The sequence below is a fragment of the Cryptomeria japonica genome, chromosome 5 (assembly GCF_030272615.1).
Source record: "Cryptomeria japonica chromosome 5, Sugi_1.0, whole genome shotgun sequence".
NCBI lineage: Eukaryota > Viridiplantae > Streptophyta > Pinopsida > Cupressales > Cupressaceae > Cryptomeria > Cryptomeria japonica.
Genome location: NC_081409.1, coordinates 639,785,095 through 639,789,906, shown reverse-complemented (window position 1 = coordinate 639,789,906; position 4,812 = coordinate 639,785,095).

Here is a 4,812-nt window from a genome sequence, read left to right as displayed (position 1 = left end):
GATTGTTGACAAATATAAGGATGAAATATGCTTTGTAATCAAGAAGGATGAGATCTGGATGGAAGCAATCATCCTTAGGACTGTTTGGGTAACAAAGATGGGCTACAAAACATATGATCATATAATTGAAACTTATGCTAAAGCACTCTGGAAGCCCCTAAAGAACCTAGGGAAGAAATATTTGGTAGTGCAAAAACTATTGAAAGCCAAATACAATCTAAGAAAAGAGTGAAAAAAGTTGAGGTAGTTGTAAGAAAAGGTTTTAGGCAAGCAAAGGAGATCAAGGATAAAGTTATGGAACAAACCAGTATAACAGAGGATGAGTTAGCAGCTCCACAACTTGAAACTCACCTATCACTGGTAGGTACATCTTTAGAGAATGACATGCCTGCAACTTTCAAGATAGTTGTAAGGAAGAGAGATCCCTCACTAACAACCACACCCTCACCTAGGAGGACAAGACAAAAACAACAAGCAGTAAGATCTCCGGTAAGAAAGGCTACACCAAAGAAGAAGAAACTGACACCCAAAAAGAAGAAGAGGACAAACAAGGACTTGGCCCCTCTTGACATACTGTTGAATGAAATTATAGAGGAAGGGAAATTGAAGAATATAGAGAAACTATATGACACTCTAACAGCTGATGAAAAAGAACAAGTAGAAAACAGTGTTATATTGCATATGGATATGTATAAGAAATTTTTGATGGAAGTAGTAGATGAAGTTCTAGATGAACTATTTAAGAGACTGGAAGCAAGGAGACAAGCAATAGTAGAACTTGACAAGAAAATAAAGATAGAAAAGCTACTTGTTGTATATCCGGTGAATTCACCCAAAGAAATTGACGACTTAATTGCTCAAGCCAACCGGTCAGTATTTTCTACTGCACACCGGCACATTGCTTTAATGGTTGGAAGAGTTAATGAGGTGACTGAGGAGACAGAAAATACATGGGACATTTTCCTAGTGGAAAAAGAAAAACAAGAAGAATACATGAGTCACAAACCTATAAAGGTATATCAGAAAGAAAGAGACAAGGGTAAAGGTAAAGTTGGTGGACCACCGAGTATCAAGGTTAAAGACAACTTACCCCTACCTCCTTTTATTACTCCACCGGTAACAACAACAGCTACAAAATATCAACCGACAGGTGAAAGTATGGATGAAGAGGATGTTAATCCTAATCCTGAAGTCTTATATATAGTGAATGTTGATACTCAAAAGATCAACATTGTGGTAGAAAAAGATATATCTGATAAGACTGAAATGGCTAGTGAGCCTCCAGTAGCTGAGCAAACTGATAACACACAGGAGAAACCGGCAGATGACAAAGAGAAAAAGGTAGAGACTCAGACTCAGATTGAGACAATGCAACAAACAGAGAAACCAACAGAGCAAGAGGCTCCTGAACAGGAACAACAACAGAAACAGGAACAGGTTCATAAGGAAACTGTGCCACCGGCAACTGGAGAAGTAGAAAAACCATTGCTTAGGGAAATACAAACACAAACAGACCTACCAGAGGTCAATACAAGCTTGGTTACTTCCACTGGTGGTACTCAGAATGTAGGTTCATCATCAAGCTACAAATCAACTAATGTGACTAAGGTACTATTGGATTCAATTAAAAAGATAACATATTGTAGCTCACAAGCTTATAAGGCAATTGATGACACCATACCAATTTTGAAGGTAATTGCTCCTAACTGTAATATAGACAATAAATATTCTTTAGGAAAACTTGATACCTTGTGTAAATATATCATAGAGAACATTGAGAAAATAAAGGAAGAGACATTGAAGGACAAAGTAGAAATTGAAAGACAAAGACTCTTTGATGAGCAGATAAAGAAGTGTACTAGAGATTTTGACACACTTCTACTGGAACTGTGTAATTTATTAAAAGAGTACAAAACTCTGTACAAAGACACCTGTAAGACAAACCTTTTAACTGTAGATATAGATAAGAAGATGAGCAAGGTACAGGATGAAATCAATAAACTTGTAGATAATTTTGTTAACTCACCTGATACATTATCAGTTTTTGAACAAAAGATAACAAATTTTGAGGAAGAATTACTTAAATTGGAAAGAGAAAAAGAGAGAATAGTGAATAAGGCAAAGTATCTAAGATTAAAACTAAGTCCAAGATTGGACTATTTAGCATCATTACAGAAGGAAGTATCTGAGGCACTAATATAGGGAAAGAAAACATCAGCAGAGCATTTGTAGCATCTCGCCTGTACAGTTAAGAGAACAGAGACAGCAATAAGAGATAGTAAAAATTTTATGGAGAGTATAAACTTGATTTTGGTGGATCTATTTCAAATTGTAACTACCCAATTACAAGGTTGAAACTACAAACTCTACTAACATCTTGACAACCTTTTTCATTGATGCCAAAGGGGGAGTAGTGGGATGAGAAAATTCAAATATCACAGGAATCATATGCTCAGGGGGAGCACACATTTTTGGTAACATTTTTGGACTTCACATTTTTTGATACACTTTTGAAATTTCTCATGAGTGTTGCCATCAATGCCAAAGGGGGAGATTGTTGGCATATGCACACTCCAATGAGACATTGTAGGTGATTGAAGGTTTTGTCATTGATGGAAACCTTACAATCCTATGGTACTGACAAGGCATTATACTGACAAGGCATTACATCGACAAGTTAGTGCATCGGCATCAGCAGATCAGACTCTACACCGGCACTCAGGACATCGGCACCGACACAAAGAAAGGAAGTATACTGGCACAGAGGCCGATAGGATTTTGTTATATTATATTTTGTTTATTATTGTAAAAAATTTGTAAGTCGACTTGGCATGATGTAAAATGACTCTTATATATAAAAGAGATCATTGTAGACATTTTTTAAGGAAGAAAGAAAAGAAAGTGATGTATGTGAAATATTAAGGCAGACCTATTATGTGAAATATAGGTTAAAGAGTTTATATAAGAAGCAGAGCAACAACCGGTACTGAATCGGGCATTATAGATGCTATTGTAAAGCAGTACAAGATATTGGATTTGTATAATCCACATTGTAAGTTAGTGAGACTTCCCATTGAGTAGTGAGCTCTAGGCAGTTGGCCTTCCTGCATGTGTAGGCCCCTATTGTAAGTAATATTCTCTTATTGGCCAGTAAGTGGATATTATGGGTCACAAATCCCACCGAGGTTTTTCCCACATCGGGTTTCCTCATTAAATCCTTGTGTCATGGTGTGCTTTTCATGTGGATGTTTTTGATTCTGTTTATTGCATTATTTCTTGCATACCGGTACACTGTTATAATATGTTCTGCATATTTTGAAATAAGAAATTTTGTACATCGATCAGATATGGAATCACCCCCCCCTCTCAGTATCTGTGGGAATCCTAACATATTACCCATGTTCATTCTTACATTGGGGCTCGGAGTTAAAGAGATTTGGTTACCTTGGTTAATACCAGAGGCTTGATTGGTTATTGTTGTACTAACAGGCTGAATTGGCTGAATATTAACAGGAGGGAGTGGGATTTGTTGAGGAACAGATTTACTATGATCTACTGAAGGAAATGTGATGGGAGGTGCTTTCAGATAGCTAATCTTCCTTTTGACTTCTTGATTAGCTACTTCTAATTCAGATTTTTCCAACTCCATTTGTAAATCTTCCTTCTATTTTCTCATTCTCTCCATCTCCCTTTCATGTGCTGAAAGCCTGTGAGAGATCTCCACTGTAGTCTTAGATCCAAACCCATCTTCCATGCACTTCTGCTTTCCTTTATCAACATTATTTCTAGTAGGCTGTGGGTCACTAAGAACTTCTCTGTTTGGTTGGATTACTGACTTATATGTTGGTTTGGCCCGGGGGACTAAAATTTTTCTAATTAGAGGACCTTCGTCCTCATTCTTAGCCTTTTCTTGGGCCAGCAACTCAAGGTCAGCAATTTGTCTCAGGAGTCTATCTCTCTCCATCAATTTTGCCTTTACTTTCCTTTCCTTATTTGCTTCCTTTCATGCTCTTAAGGAGATCAGATGATGGACTCTTCTGTTCAAGTCTTTTATCTCTTGGGATACTTTATCTTCATCAAGGAAAATTTCTTCAGAGTTTGAGATATTGACTTGATCAATATCAATTAAACTGATGTTTCCATCAATTGTTCTAGGTACAGAATCTCTGACTATGTTTGAACTACTCCGGTCCTTCCCAGAGAAACTAGCATGTGATATCCTCTGATTTGAACAATGGACATCTTCTAAATTTCTGAATAAACCAAAATGGAAGCCTAAAACATCATTCTTAGATTCACGGGAAGATGAATTTGAATTTGCATAAATAGGTCTGTCAGATATCTTACCCGTATTTGTGCTTTTGTGCACCCAAGCAGCATTTGATGCTTCATGAACCACTGATCTCTTCTGACCTCTATGTGACTGTTCAGGTAATCCTTCCTGCAATGTCTCATGAGGATGCTTCTTCATGAAAGATCTGGTGTTTTTTCCTCCTTGCATTATGCTTATTTCCTTAAAATAAATTCAATTATTTCGAAAGGACTGGTTAAGATTATCAAAGTCGCCACCCACAAAGACTATGGGAAATATGGAAACAAGCTTTACATAGAAAATTTGTCAATCTTTAAAAATCAAAATCACAGAGATTTTCAGAGAGGGAAAGAAACACACGAATCAAAAGTCGGGCATACAATTTTGAACACAGACATCCAAGTAATACTCCAAACTAATCCAAGTGCCAACCTGCATCTAGATACACACTAGGACTCTCCCCAGCAGAGTCGCCACTTTTGTTGTTCTCAAATTCTGAT